Below are 16,957 nucleotides of genomic sequence, written 5' to 3' on the forward strand. Positions count from 1 at the left end.
TCACAGACATCATAGCAGACAAGCTCCAAGATACGTATGCTAGCTCCACAAGAGCAAAACATGGGAACCTTGCAAAATTCGGTATACCAATTCCTTGGGGCACATTGAGGGAATAAAATATCATTAGTTTTTTTATTATACTGATAAGTACAAATGAATAGAATATGTCTAGTTTGATTTTACATGTTTGGTTTGCAAGGGATGTTATGAATGAAGACACCAAGTTAGCTCTTCAACTGCACACAGTGGAAGATGAAGTAAAAATACTGTGGATGAATCAGTGAAAGAAATGGTTATAGAGGACATAGCTGTATTCAGTGTTGTACAATAATAATTCACTTATGAAAAGATAGATGACAAACTAAGCCTCTCTGATGTTTCAGGTTTTAGAGTTGTAGCCATGTTAGTCTGTATCAGCAAAAACAATGAGGAGTACTTCTGGCAAATTTGTTAGTCTCTAAGGTGCCACAAGTACTCCTCGTTGTTTCTGATGTTTCACAGGCTTTTGTGGAGATTAATCTGATCTAGTGTGGCTTGGACATTTCATATGAACAGTTTCGTAGCGCAGGCACTCCTTTGGTGTAAGCTGATGAAAACCTCAAAGGACTTTTTGCTGAAATAATTGTTTTAAGCAAATAGCACAATGTTCATAGAAAAATCTCCCTATCTTAGGTACTCATTGCCATAACATCTGGGCACCTCAAAATCTTTAATGTATTTATCCTCACAATAGCCTTGTGACGTAGGGAGATACTATTATCCTCATTTTACAGATGTTGAACGGGGACACAGAGAGACTAAGTGACTAATCCAGGGATCAGCAACCTTTGGCACACAGCTCGCCAAGTAAAGCAGCCTGGTGGGCCGGGCTGGTTTGTTTACCTGCCGCGTCTGCAGGTTCAGCTGATTGCAGCTCCCACTGTCTGCCGTCCCAGGACAATGGGGGCGGCAGGAAGTGGCCCGAGCTGAAGGATGTGCCAAAGGTTACTGATCCCTGGACTAACCCAAGGTCACACAGCATGTGGCTGACCAGGAAATTGAACCTGGGTCCCCTAAGCCCTAGGTAGGGTTCCTAACCACTGGACCATCCTTCCTCTGAAAACAAGTGCTGAATTTAAAATCATAAGTATTTTAGCTCCAAGTGTTGTTCATCCAATCAAGGAACAGTCTCATAGCATTTGATCTTTTTGCACAATCAAAATATTTGAATTTAAAATATTGAATATTTGCTAAGGAACTTCTCCTGAAAAAAGTGCAGAGCAAGAGATTTCTGCAGAAGTTAATAAGTGAATAATTTCAAATCATGTAAATCCACCTGAGAAAAATGTGGTCAATTTGGAGATCATTCACAAAATGTGTCGTGTTTTTTAATTACTTGCAAAGCTTGCATAGAGCTCCTTGCACAGTGCAGGAAGGAAGGAATGCCTGTTTCTGATTTTAAATTCTGACTTTCGTGCATGCTTTGTCATATCATTTAACTTCACTCTACTTCAGTTTCCCCATTTGCAAAATGGGGTTGTTAATTACCTACATCCCAGGTCTGTTGAAAGGATTCGTTCATTATTTAATTGCTTGTAAAGGACTGAAATACCCTCAGGTGCACTAGCGGAGAGCGGTTCACCAGCAACGGAAACAACCCCATCACCTACATCGCTTCCAGAGGGACCAAGCCCAAGGCCACAGTCTGAGGAAGAACTGGTGACCCCAGCCTCAAGGGAACAGTTCCAGGCTGAGCAGGAAGCGGATGACAGCCTTCAGACAGCTTGGGCGGCGGCACGAAGCACCCCACCGCCTCTCAGCTCTTCTAATCGATCCCGGTTTGTTATAGACCAAGGACTTTTATACAAGGAAATTCTTTCTGGTGGACACCGGGAAGAATGGCAGCCGCAAAAACAGTTGGTGGTTCCAACTAAGTACCGGGGGAAGCTCTTAAGCTTAGCCCATGATCATCCCAGTGGCCATGCTGGGGTGAACAGAACCAAGGACCGGTTGGGGAAGTCCTTCCACTGGGAGGGGATGGGCAAGGATGTTGCCAAGTATGTCCGGTCTTGTGAGGTATACCAAAGAGTGGGTAAGCCTCAAGACCAGGTCAAGGCCCCTCTCCAGCCACTCCCCATAATTGAGGTCCCATTTCAGCGAGTAGCTGTGGATATTCTGGGCCCTTTCCCAAAAAAGACGCCCAGAGGAAAGCAGTACGTACTGACTTTAGTGGACTTTGCTACCCGATGGCCAGAAGCAGTAGCTCTAGGCAACACCAGGGCTAACACTGTGTGCCTGGCCCTAACAGACATCTTTGCCAGGGTAGGTTGGCCCTCTGACATCCTTACAGATTCAGGGTCTAATTTCCTGGCAGGGACCATGGAAAAACTGTGGGAAACTCATGGGGTGAATCACTTGGTTGCCACCCCGTACCACCATCAAACCAATGGCCTGGTGGAAAGGTTCAATGGAACTTTGGGGGCCATGATACGAAAATTCATCAACGAATTATCCAATAATTGGGACCTAGTGTTGCAGCAATTGCTGTTTGCCTACAGGGCTGTACCACATCCCAGTTTAGGGTTTTCACCATTTGAACTTGTGTATGGTCACGAGGTTAAGGGGCCATTACAGTTGGTGAAGCAGCAATGGGAGGGGTTTACGCCTTCTCCAGGAACTAACATTCTGGACTTTGTAAGCAACCTACAAAGCACCCTCCGACACTCTTTAGCCCTTGCTAGAGAGAACCTAAAGAATGCTCAGGAAGAGCAAAAGGCCTGGTATGACAGACATGCCAGAGAACGTTCCTTCAAGGTAGGAGACCAGGTTATGGTCTTGAAGGCGCAACAGGCCCATAAGATGGAAGCATCATGGGAAGGGCCATTCACGGTCCAAGAGCGCCTGGGAACTGTGAATTACCTCATAGCATTTCCCAATTCCTCACTAAAGCCTAAAGTGTACCATGTTAATTCTCTCAAGCCTTTCTATTCCAGAGACTTACAGGTTTGTCAGTTCACAGTCCAGGGAGATGAGGCTGAATGGCCTGATGGTGTCTACTACGACGGGAAAAAAGACGGTGGCGTGGAAGAGGTGAACCTCTCAACCACCCTGGAACGTCTGCAGCGGCAACAAATCAAGGAGCTGTGAACTAGCTTCGCCCCATTGTTCTCAGCCACCCCAGGACGGACTGAACGGGCATACCACTCCATTGATACAGGTAATGCTCACCCAGTCAGAACCCCACCCTACCGGGTGTCTCCTCATGCCCAAGCTGCTATAGAACGGGAGATCCAGAACATGCTACAGATGGGTATAATCCGCTCATCTACCAGTGCATGGGCATCTCCAGTGGTTCTGGTACCCAAACCAGATGGGGAAATACGCTTTTGCGTGGACTACCGTAAGCTAAATGCGGTAACTCGTCCGGACAACTATCCAATGCCACGCACCGATGAGCTATTGGAGAAGTTGGGACGTGCCCAGTTCATCTCTACAATAGACTTAACCAAGGGGTACTGGCAAGTACCGCTAGATGAACCTGCCAAGGAGAGGTCAGCATTCGTCACCCATGCGGGGGTGTATGAATTCAATGTCCTTCCTTTCGGCCTTCGAAATGCACCCGCCACCTTCCAGAGGCTGGTAGATGGTCTACTAGCTGGACTGGGAGAATTTGCAGTTGCCTACCTCGATGATGTGGCCATTTTTTCAGACTCCTGGCCCGAACACCAACTACACCTGGAAAAGGTCTTTGAGCGCATCAGGCAGGCAGGACTAACTGTTAAGGCCAAAAAGTGTCAAATAGGCCAAAACAGAGTGACTTACCTGGGGCACCAGGTGGGTCGAGGAACCATAAACCCCCTACAGGCCAAGGTGGATGCTATCCAAAAGTGGCCTGTCCCACGGTCCAAGAAGCAGGTCCAATCCTTCTTAGGCTTGGCCGGATACTATAGGCGATTTGTACCACACTACAGCCAAATCGCTGCCCCATTGACCGACCTAACCAAAAAGACCCAGCCAAATGCCGTTAAGTGGACTGATGAGTGTCAAAAAGCCTTTACCCAGCTTAAGGCAACGCTCATGTCTGACCCTGTACTCAGGGCCCCGGATTTTGACAAACCATTCCTAGTAACCACAGATGCATCTGAGCGTGGTATAGGAGCAGTGCTCATGCAGCAAGCAACAGATCACAACTTCCATCCTGTCGTGTTTCTCAGCAAGAAACTGTCTGAGAGGGAAAGTCACTGGTCAGTCAGTGAAAAGGAATGCTATGCCATTGTGTACGCCCTGGAAAAGCTGCGCCCATATGTTTGGGGACGGCGGTTCCAACTACAAACTGACCATGCTGCACTAAAGTGGCTTCATACTGCCAAGGGAAACAACAAGAAACTTCTTCGTTGGAGTTTAGCTCTCCAAGATTTTGATTTTGAAATTCAACACATCACAGGAGCTTCTAACAAAGTAGCTGATGCACTCTCCCGTGAGAGTTTCCCAGAATTCAGTAGTTAAAAAGTGTTCTTAAAATGTAGAAGTCTGTTAGTTATATACTTAGGGATATATGTAAAGGTGCATGTGTTGTATTAATCTGTTTATTTTCAAGTTCTAGAAGGAAATCGCCGCCAGTGAGCTTCCCACTGTCTGCAATTTGGAGGGCGTGTCATAAACAGATAGCTAAGGGTTAATGTCTCTTTCACCTGAAGCACCTGACCAGAGGACCAATCAGGAAACCGGATTTTTTCAACTTTGGGTGGAGGGAAGTTTGTGTCTGAGTCTTTGTTTTCTGGCTGCCTGCTTTCTCTGAGCTTTGGAGAAGTAGTTCTGTTTTCTAATCTTCTGTTTCTAAGTGTAAGGACAAAGAGATCAGATAGTAAGTTATATGGTTTCTTTTCTTTGGTATTTGCATGAATATAAGTGCTGGAGTGCTTTGATTTGTATTCTTTTTGAATAAGGCTGTTTATTCAATATTCTTTTAAGCAATCGACCCTGTGTTGTGTCACCTTAATACAGAGAGAACATTTGTATGTATTTTTCTTTCTTTTTATATAAAGCTTTCTTTTAAGACCTGTTGGAGTTTTTCTTTACTTCAGGGAAATTGAGTCTGTACTCACCAGGGAATTGGTGGGAGGAAGAAATCAGGGGAAATCTGTGTGCGTTGGATTTGCTAGCCTGATTTTGCATTCCCTCTGGGGAATAGGAAATTCTTTTTTGTTTCCAGGACTGGGAACGGAGAGGGGGAGTCACTCTGTTTGGATTCACAGAGCTTGTGTCTGTGTATCTCTCCAGGAGCACCTGGAGGGGGGGAAGGGAAAAAGGATTATTTCCCTTTGTTGTGAGACTCAAGGGATTTGGGTCTTAGGGTCCCCAGGGAAGGGTTTTCAGGGGGACCAGAGTGCCCCAAAACACTCTAATTTTTTGGGTGGTGGCAGCAAGTACCAGGTCCAAGCTGCTAACTAGGCTTGGAGGTTTTCATGCTAACCCCCATATTTTGGACGCTAAGGTCCAGATCTGGGACTAAGGTTATGACAGTCATATCATTTAACTTCACTCTACTTCAGTTTCCCCATTTGCAAAATGAGGTTAATAATTACCTACTTCCCAGGTCTGTTGAAAGGATGCGTTCATTATTTAATTGCTTGTAAAGGACTTTGAAGATGTATAGAACTGTCAGGTAATGAAAATTCTTCACAATTTTATAATATCGTCTATCTGAAGAACTCAAAATGTGTTATAAACATTATGGTCACACAGAAAGTTTGTGGCAGAGACAAAGAAGAATCAAGACTTCCTGACTGCTAGTCTAGTTTATGTGCCATAATAACAATCCTCCCTCTTGAGGTGTTATTACTAATAAGTAACAATAACTGCCCCTATATTCATTGCCTTGTGCACGTGTTTATGACTTATGCTTTGTAAGAAAACCTTAGCAGACTATTCGGAGGGCAAGAGATCAGCTTTCCAAGATTTAATTTTGTGTCTGCAGTGGATTTAGTGGAAATAGTTTCTGAAGGAACTGATCCATCGCAGGCAAACTTTTCATTCTTCATTATTTTGTTCTTCTACTGCTATTGGTGTCCACATGAAAATTACTCTAGCTGCAATTTTTTAATGCATATCAACAGATTACCAGACATTTGCTGAAACTTTTTGACACTGTTGGTGACCTTAAATTTGATGAGAATGTGGAAATACAAATGGCAGTGGGAATGTACAGTACAGAAGAGGAGTTTGTACACTTTTCAAAGGCCTGGGTCTGAGAAGGGCAGGTAAGATACTACTCGCTTAGTATTATTGTGACACATAATGCAGTGAAACAAATTATTTTAGATAATGTAAGGGCTCCATCCAGACTTCATTCTGCTGCTTTTAGGGGTAGAACCCACAGAAGGAAGGGTGAATAAACCATCTCCATCTGCCTGGCCAGGGTAGTTGGAGCCTGTCTGCCACCTGTCCTGAGGGTTACTAAACCATTTAGCAGTGAAGAAGAATTTACGAGAAAGGGGATGTCTTCTGGTCTTCCTCCCCTTTGCTAATTAGACAGGGCATGGTAAAAAAAAAGTGTTCTTGAGTGCTTTTCCTTCCCCCTGTTTATGAGGGCTGAGCTGCACCTCACGCTAAATAACCAAAGGTTATTGCATTATATTTCACAATAATACTAAGCGAGTAATATGCCAAAGGTTACTTAATTCTAATTATCGCATAATTAGAACAGATTCAGTTACTTTGGTGTATGGAGACTTATGTCTAAATAAGAGCATGGATATGCCGACTTGCACTGAAATAACTAAATCAGTTTAGGAAGCCAACTTAGTTTGATGGGCACAAGTGGACAAGCCTTGAATAGTTTAGTCACCCCAAGGCAACTGGAAGATTTAAGAGTCTGAGCTGCAGACTAAAGTACTGAGAGCAGAAGTTGGGGCTGGGCTGGTTCTATCTAATCTATCTAAAAAATAACAAAACATTTCTCCATCAGCAAAGGGAGTTTCACAAAAAATTTCTGCAGGAAAATATTATTTTTTTTTTGGCTGAAATTTCTGTCAGGAAAATCAAACATTTCATTTTGGGTCAACATTAATCTCTGCCTAAGCCAGCACAGTGCCTAATGGAGGTTGTTGTTTCTTCTGCTTCCCATTCTTCCCTGTGGTCCCCCCTTCCTGGTTGGACTATATTTCCCACAATGCACTGTGCTCTCTCCCTGTGGTTGAATGGCTGTGATACATCATGGAAGTTCCAACCACAGACACATAACAATGAATCATCAGAGATGTAGGCTAGCCAGTGAACAAGGTCCGTAAGAAAGAGTCGGGGCACGAGAGACCTGAAACTACAGTTCTCATAAGGCACAGCAGCAGCTCAGGCAGATGCAGAGATTAATGTCAATCTGAAACTAAATGTTTTGATTTTTCTGATGTTGAAATTTTTGGAACTTTCTGTTTTATAATTTTTTTAATCTATCCATCTCTCCATCCTACCATCCTCTATCTATCTTTTTGGTCCCCTTTCAGGTAGAAATCAGATGAAATATTAGAATTTCCTGTGAGGTGAAAATTCCATTTATTAATCAGCCCTAATTCGGGGCGTGAAAAGAGAACGAGAACTTAAAAGTAAGAAGGTAGACCTGACCCTGTTCTTTCCCTGATGAAAGGGTATTATTTTCTTTGGGAGATGTTGATCCTTGATTCCTGCTAACTTCCTTTCTTCCCTATTTCCTCTCCCCCCCTAGTGCTCTCAATTGTCTGATCTTCAGGCTCAATTTAAGAGATTTCAAGGGGAAACCAACCAAGGTCCTACCCTCATTTGCCTCCTGTGCTTTCATATCTGTCTCAGCAAGATCAATCACATTGAAATCTCTCAGGCTTTTAGCTGAATATGCGCAGTTAAAAGAAAAAGTGGAAAGGCTGAATTTTACATTTTCCCACTGTTGTTGTTTTTCACAGCAAATGGTTAATTTTATGTTTACATTGAAATCCCCACTGGCTGAGAAAATAATACAGCCTTATCCATTAGTAACTGTAGGTGAGTCAGCTACAGTGTCAGCTTCCCCAGGCTGTTCAACTAGTGATTTTGACCTTGATGTGAATGGATCACTCACTCGAGTGATGAGAGTTAATTTAGTCTTCATAATAGCCCAGAGTTCAACCTTTTCAGAGCAGAGATTGTTTCAGTGAGGCCAAATTATATGCAATCGTTGAGTAATATGAACAGTGATCCAGTGCTGTTGCTTTTGGATACAGTCCACCAAAATCATTTTCTTAATAATGGTAGGGATTATAAGGAGCTGAACTTGATACTATACATGGTAAAGTGTGTGAGATGTACCCACATGTACAGAAAGGGTAAGGGAAAATTAAATTGAAGAAATGTGTTTTTTGGTTAGTTCTGTGGACATTCCTTTCCTTGTGGGATGGGTTGCCAAGATGTAGCTTGAGCTCCTGTGAAAATTCTGCCTCTCATATTCATGAACCCCCCTATAGCTTCATTGTAAACCAGAGGAATGTAGTTGCTGTTGGATATTGCAGAGGAAGAAATCATCTCTCACCTATCTAGGGCTAATTCCACTGTGGGTTTTGAATATCAGGTTTTGAATGTAAGTTTCTGGACTTGCAAGTCAACGGGAGGTTTTACAGGGTGAGTGGATTTATTCCTAAACTTCAAGCCTAAAAGTCACAAATGGACAGTTATGGCCAGGACTGGGTCTAAGTAGGGTTGGAGGCAATCTTCTGGCCCGTTACAGATGGAAGTGAGCATTGTGTCTATTTGGGCCGGATGCCTTGTTTTCTGCTGGAAAATAGACTTAAAGAGGTGTCCAGAAGAAGACAGATGCCTAGAACACCATAAATCACACCTCTAGCATGTTAAGGAAAACCAGCATTCTGCCTAACAGAAATGTTGTTTGAGGTGTTTGGAAGAAACAGTGTACAAAATCATGAAAGGTGTGGACATACCATGGATTTATGTAGTGGCATGATATTTTCTGTCTTATTTTCTATCCCTTTCTTAATGATTCCTAACGTTCTGTTAGCTTTTTTAACTGCTGTTGCATATTGAGCAGATGTAGCACCATATGAAGACAAGCCATGAAACCAGTGTGTGTTTGATTATCCTGCCCAAGTGGCTTTGATGGGCAGTCAGATCTAGTGAGCTGCTGATGTTGGAATTACCTTTGAGCTTCTTGAAGAGGGAGTTTGAAACTGCTCTGAAAAATTACAGTCACAAACAGGTGTGTGAAAGTGATATGCAAGTATAGAAAGTAAGATTATTAATAGTAATTTGACACTGTCCCCCATAGTATCTGAAGGCTTTATAAGGTTTAAGTTGAAACTTTCACAATCTTAGTTAGGAGGACATATGCCCTGATGATAGACATCCTGTGCTGATCTGGTTCCTTGGAATAAATTAGAGGAGACTGAAGATTGCTCTAGTCTATGCCATCTACCCATAGCCCTCAGGAGTTACAAAAGGCAGGGATTTCTGGGGAATAGGGGTGTCTGAGCCGTACCCCCTGTCCCCAGGCCACATCCCTTACAGCAGCAGGTGGAGTGGGGAGTGTCACAGGAGATGTGGTGGGTCTACACAACCCTGAGATTTCCTTATACAAAGCAAATCCTCCAGTGGCCAGATTAACCTGCTTTTCACCATTCGTCTGGCTCAAAGCAGACTTACTGTTAGAGAATCAGGGCAAAACATGTAATTTTTTTATGGCAGCCATGACAAAAATAATTCATATTAATTTCCAAAATAGTAATATTACTGTACATATGCTATGTGTTAGATGTTAAACACCTAATAACTTAATCACATGGCACACTGATGATGTAATAGTGCAAATGAAACTGAAAACCAGTGTTCATTTTGAAATGAAGTAATGGCCACTAGCTACAAAGTGTATTTTTGTTACTAAAGAAGCAAATTAAAATGGCAAGAAAACAATACCATTATTTGTTTGCAAAAGTTATTTGCTTTGATTAAAGACACCAATAAATGTGTCTTGATACCAGAACGGTTCCATTTAGCACTTGACATATAATAGGTTTTCTTTCCCCTCACAGTGTAATATCTCCATTGAAATATAATTATTTTGCAGATTGCTCAACTGAATGCCCTTATAAACATGCTGTTAGGGAACTCACTCCGGTGATCGTCACAGCATCATGACAATATGCACAGGGATGTTGTACCCAAGCTTAGAGTAAAGAAGGTAATTTGTTGCACAGCAATTACCCTAATGCATTTTTAAAAGCATAAAATAAAGAATACTTTCATTTGTTGTAAAGGTACTCTGGATGCTTATATATGGCAATGACGGAATATTTTGATTCAATCAATTTTATCGTATTTTTTGCTTCAGTTAGATAATTACATTTACCAGTTAAAAATGCCATTTTAAATATATATAGATATTTTGTCCAAATGTTTAAAGACGTCTTTAAAAATGTATGCTGTAATGTGACAGCAGGGTTCTCATTAATCTAGCTTCAATTACTATCTGTTAACAATTAGTATATAAACGTACATTTATTAGAAAGCTTGAAAGTTTAAAAGCGTATGGAAGATAATACAGCAGTTGTGTTACGTTTTCAGACTCCATTTCACTTTTGGCCAGGTTGATCCCAAAAAAAGGGAGGATGAAGGAAGAGAAGACTAGATGTAGATGACTGTTGATCTAGGCCAGAGCTAAAGTCTGTGGGAACTTGGAGGGAAAGCCCACTATACTAGTAAATGATTTTTTTTAACTTAACCTTTTCTTGTGCTACTTTACTGGAGCAGTAACAGCAGAATAAAACTGCAGTAATAAGCCTCCAGTCCTGACATAAAATCAGCCAATCTGAAGAAAGCTGCAGTTTTTCAGAGTGTATGATTTAGAAGGCAAATTTTGTCCTGACCTAAGTGGGGTTGAACCTGTTGTAGGTGAGGGCAGAATTTGGCCCAGTTTTGCCTCCCTAGTCAGGGGCTAGAGCAAAAGGAGCCATGGGATGGAAAGGCTTCATGGGAACAAATATACTTTTTCTGTAAAATGCTGAGTATGGTACAGCTGGACACTTCAGATAGGGGAGTGTCATAGAAGGTGTGGTGGGTCTGCATAACCCAAGGATTCTCTTATACAAGATGAATCCTACAGTGGCCACATCAAAGAGCTTTTCACCACAAGACTTTTCACTGACCTCTCCTAAAAGGAATTACAGGGCTTGATCCTGCAAGATGCTGAGCATTTTGGCCTTTAGTCCTCAGCTTCTTGCAGAACTGAGCCCATATTCTCTACAGATAGACCATTAGGTGGGATAGCTCTTTTTAATAGCTTCCACCAATGAAAGACATTATGATCTGGATATAAAGAGAGTCCTTTCCTGTGGATGATGCCAGGAGATAGTCAGAAAATGTTTAGCAGTCTCTTAGCAGAACAGCCTGATTGCTACATGGGCTGTTTCTGGATAGTTGTATCCAACACGTTTGTGTAGGGAGAAGGGAACGCAAAATGTCTAAATCTGCCACAACTTCTAAGTTATGCTTAAGGTTTGCAACTGTAAACAAAACCCTGAGATCACTATAAATTAGATTTCAAATCACACTTGCTGGGCTATGTAATTTATGCAACTCTCATATTTTTGCCCTGGAGATTTCCAGTGGACAAGCATTCACCTGGCTGTCACAACTATGCCACAGATGGGATGAGGACCAGGGAGACTGTCTTGTAAACATTTGTGATGCTCAGTTTCAGTTTGTGATTATTCCTCTTACTGCTAGATATGGACAGTGTTTGAAGATGAGAACCCAGGAACTTTATTTAACAAAGGGGTCATAGAACCTCACAGGCTATAGAGATTCCAACTTTGTGTATTCCTATTTAATTAAATAGTGCCTTATCAGATATTGAATATTGTAAGGCCTGGCTGTCTGGGACACTTGGACCACTGGCAGTACTAAATTTCTTTGAGATTATAAAATTTAATATAAGGCTAATTTAAAAAAAATGAGTAAACAAAATCTGTTCTTCAGAGTTTGCCCTACTTCATTGTTTATGTTGTACTGCAGCAACATGATGACTTCTTCTTTCTGAGCGACAGTCACCTATTGGCAGAGGACTCTTGCGAGGAACCTGTAGCGTGGAACACTGCTGGCCTGCCTCACCCCCGCCAACACCATTACCACACATAGAACACTACCCCCAGCACGCTCCTGGAGGAATAATGATTCAGTTCAAGAATTCTATCGGTCAATTTGAGAACATGGGGAGCAAAAAACATGGTGACATATGTTAAATTATTAATTGAAAATGGTGAGCTCAGCCTTAATAATTAACACTTGAGTCACTGATAAAAGTAGGGTTTTCTGAGAAACCTCAAACACTTTGTGTGTGGCCGGATAAAGAGTGCAAGATGTAGCCCAAAGTAACTCTTGAGAGTGGAAAAAACATTTTACTTAAAAGAAAAGAAAGGATAAAAGACCTCAGTAATTATTTTAGTGTGTCTATAATGAAAGCTTTTTGTCCAGGACAATGGTCTTTTAGCCTTGTTAACTGGTATTCTGCAAAAATGTGTAAGATTGTTACAGTTGCTGAACAAAATCCATTTGACTGAGCATAATCACTTTGTTGTGGTGCGAGGCATAATAGCAGTTGCAGCGAAAATTTGAAGCAATTTTAAATATTCTTTTCACTGAAATTGTTTATCCACATTGCCAAAGCTTTTAAGGAAGTACTGATGTTTTTCACATTGTCAGGAGCAGCTGTGTTGGTCTGCTGTGGTTGTCTACCCACTAACTAGGCAGATGGTAGACAGTAGCTGAGGTGTGTCTGCTGTATTCAGAACTAACTTTTCTGGCTTGCAGAAAGCACAGCTGCCACACTATTATGATGATGATCCTTATGTATTTCAGACATGGGAGGCCTTATATAGAGCCATGTGCTTTGAAGGGGGTGATTGAGGTCTTTAGTGCATTGAATAAGGACTTACATAATCAAACTGCCGAGCGGTGTGAAAATATGAAGTGCCGGTTAATTGGAATTTTGGATAGGGATCAGGGCAGGAGGTGTTCTGTACGAATTGAGCAAGATTGTTTGTCACAGATAAAATCATCTTACTGTTAATATATTGAAGTAAAGACTACTACAACAAACATTAGATACAAATGAGCCTGTTAAAAGAATACATTAATTTACCTCATTCTATATATCTTTTATTTAGAGTGACTGATTGTAGATGAAGACGTAGAGAAATGAGTGGTTGATTAAAACCAGAGATTACCCCATGTAATTATATTTGGGGGGTGGCAAAACTCAGTTATCATGTATGAACTTTGCCAAGACAAAACCAGAGCCAAGTCTGGTCATGGATCTATGACCCATAGAAATATAGAGCTTTATAGTACCCCAGTTTCTGCTGCTCACTTGATAGACTCATTAAAATAATGATTTCCTCATTCTCCTTCTGGCATAGTAGGATGTAGCATGGGAGAGCTGGAAGCTGTTGAGCATGTAGGGGTAATAAGTGGTGGTTGAGGCCCAAGGACGCAATGAGACACTGATAAGATGCTCCAATTCCTGTTGATCTGAGGTGTTCATTCATTCCACTTCCAATCAAAATCATTTTCCTTGCTAATAAACCATTTCATCACGCTAATGTTAGTAGAAGGGACATGCTGTTGCCAAGTAATTAGAACCCAATCTAAGTCAATGGAAAGACTTGCACTGACTTTAGTGGGTATTGGGTTAGGCTGCTTATGACTGAGTGCTATTTATCAATTTGTGCCTTCACTATGTATATTTTTTCAAATCTCTCTGAAAATGCTGTCAGGTACAAAATCATATGAAATTAATGTTGGCATTATTAAGGTCTCCATCATGTTAACATCATAAACCCTGACAATTAACATTTCAATAATTTTTGTGCTATTGTTAAAAATTAAATTGAAGCTATTTCTTCTGAGAGTCTTTACTGATAAGTTCCACCAGTTTCAAATTAATTGGTGGGTTCAGTTCCTAGTATGTATGTACTACCCCAGAATGCCCATCACCATTAATTGTAGTCTAAAAAAGGAGTCAAATATTGAATGGACAGGGAAACTGACTTATCCTCTTAGTCTTAGACTAATCCTTCAGATTAGTTGGAAGTACGTTGCCAGGACAGCATGAGGAATCTTGCTTTGCTGGTGCCTATGCTATACCTTTTCTGGGCATAAAGGAGATGATTTCTGTCTCCTAAACTTGTGAAGAAGGAATGTTTTCCCCCAGGAATAAAAATATCTAAAGAAATAATACCCCACATTTCTTACAGAGAAGTTAGATCTCTCAAAGCATTAACAAAAGTAACATGAACTTGGAATTGCTATCATAAAATACCTTTTTCTTCTTCATAATCTGTAAGGAATTTCAGTTGACCTTGAATTAGGAAGCAATAGTAGGTGAATTTATTTCTGAAATGCCTGGTACATTGTGTTCATTGCCTGGCAATCTAACCCAATACTGTAATTCTCCATATGTCGATTTGTAAAATATAAGAACAATAACTTGTACGTGATAGAAACAGCTGATAAGAAAAGACAGGAAAAGCTGGCCACTTGGTGAAATCTAAGTGGGAACAGAGAAATATGATCAATTATATCTTAGCAGAGCTCTGGAATCAATGGCCCAGAGGAGGGTGTACAAGAGCAAACAAAGGAGGACGCCTCATGGAGCTGAAGAAAAAAGCTAGCGCATCATGATCAGGAAAGGACAAAGGAAATAGCCTGATCCCTCAGAAGCTGATGGAGGCAGACCTGCAAGCAAAGTACAAGGTGAGCAGGTTTACAGCAATAACAAAAAGTACTGTAGGATTAGAGGATCATGTGGAGATGGTCACAGAAGAAAGCAAAAGTACTGTAGTGCTAAGGGAAAAGGTTTTCTGGAAGCCACAGATATCAGAAAGCACACTAAAGGCAATCATAAAGGTGAAGGAGATGAAGATCAAGGGTGGAGCAGAGGACTAATGAGCTGGAAGAAGATTTAGAGCAAGCGGGAAGACACACCTGAACCAGCTAGCATGAGAGATGAAAGAACACAGGGTGGTAAATAGGAGAAGTGATTTCTTCAAGTTGGTGAACAATATCAGAGGTAGGAAATGAAAAAAATCTGCCTGAATTGAGACAGGAAAAAAGAGGAGACGCAGCAAAGAAATTGCCTAGGAAAGTGAGGAAATTGGTGAAAGTTCTTACAAGGACACCTATATTTGGAAAGAAAAATAATTCCTATTTTCCTCATTGTAGAAGTCATGATGGTTGACATCGCTCCATAGAAAGTAAGTAGGATGGTTTTGCAGATCTGGAGAGGGACAGCAGCAAGAATAGAAGGAGTCATGGAAACATATCCAACCACGGAGTATATACTGTGCTGTGGAATTCTTTCACAGGGCATCATATTGGCATGTGTTTACATTCAGCTCATTTTTCTATCAGAATGTGGTGATTAAACTTTCTGTAGTGTTAAATGTATGTAGAAATATATGCTACCAGATGACCTATGAGTTCAGCTCTATCAGGGCTCTACTATATGCACTTCGAGTAGGAAGAGGAAGTCTGAGACAGACAGTAGTGAGGGTGTTTGACAGTAAAGAGTGAGTAAGAGAACTTCTAGGTCTGAGACCTCTAGCCCAGTAGTCTCTGTCGGGCATGATTTATTTAATACACATGCATATATCAATTGAATATCTTTTCCTACAATACAACCTCACTAATCCAATTTCACTGATCTACACATTTTGTACACAGTGTGTAGATTAGTAGGAAAAAAGAGCTGTCTTTCCTCACTTCTTTATAAAGATTTAATAGCAGGGTGCAGTAGTGAGATCTAATGTGACTAAAATTTGTTATTTTAGAAGATGTATGGCATTATACTTACTATTCTATTATGAAGCATTATACTTCTAATAGGAACCTAAAATTGTCAGAATACATAAGCAAAGTACATTGTGGTGCATTAATCTCCTTTCTATTGTATATGTTCATTTACTGCACTAACCATAAACTGGTGGAAGACTAGGAAGAAACTTCTCCCATGGACAGGTCTATAACAGTATTTCTTGTATCATCTGTTGGAGCTTCTGGTACTGATCCAGGTTGGAGACCAGGTACTAATTGGATGGATCACTGGTCTGATCTAATATAGAAGTTGCATTATTGTTACTTGCCAATTTGCAGCATTCAATAATTTGCAGAGTCTCTCAGTTACTAGTGCAAATTAGCTAGGTTCTACTGTAATTTCTACACATGCTTTATAGATACGGTGTCTGATATTTTCTGTTTCTGCAGATGTGATATAACATTGACTCCGTCTCTTCTCTCAACCACAGATGGGGCACTTTTCAATCCTGCTATAACAGGAAAAAATGAAAGAACGAAGGGCTTGGGACATTCTCTGGGAATTATGGTGTATGTTTTCAGCTGTTCAGAACAAATCAACAGAAAGATACTGTATTGATTAAAATCATATAGAAATCTTACAGCTCACTAGTAATTAATGAGCTATAAAACTAGGTGGTATTCCTGCAACCCACAAGAACCCAGCGCTTGTAAATTACCCCTTTATGAAAGACAAAGTACAAAGGAATCTGTCACAGGGCCACCCAGAGAATTCAGGGTGGAAGGACTCCCCCCTGCGGGTCTTCAGAGCACTTCGGTGGCAAGTCCTGCAGCGGAAGGACCCCCTGCCACTAAAGACCTAGGCTGGAAGAAGCTCTGGTGGCCTGGGCCCCCTGAGAGTTTTCCAGGGCCCCAGCGTGAGTGAAGCACCCTGCTCTGGGGCCCCGAAAAGCTCTTGTCGGGGCCCCTGTGGGGCCAGGGGCAAATTGCCCCTCTTGCCCTCGCCCCGGATGGCCCTGATCTGTCAACCTTTTACTCCAAATATTTGGGAAAAAAGAGTTTCTCAGTCTGATTTTGCCTTATTAGTAAGAGGCCTGGATATATTCAAAATGTAGCGTTGGAGCCAAATCTTCAGCTCTACTCTATCCCCTTTTGT

At 41.4% G+C, this 16,957-nt stretch overlaps 1 pseudogene; it reads left to right on the forward strand.

Moving 5' to 3' along the window:
- Positions 1-16,957, forward strand: part of LOC115659885 — a 232,988-nt pseudogene that overhangs the window by 25,865 nt on the left and 190,166 nt on the right.

Source organism: Gopherus evgoodei, chromosome 11 (genome assembly GCF_007399415.2).
Source record: "Gopherus evgoodei ecotype Sinaloan lineage chromosome 11, rGopEvg1_v1.p, whole genome shotgun sequence".
NCBI lineage: Eukaryota > Metazoa > Chordata > Testudines > Testudinidae > Gopherus > Gopherus evgoodei.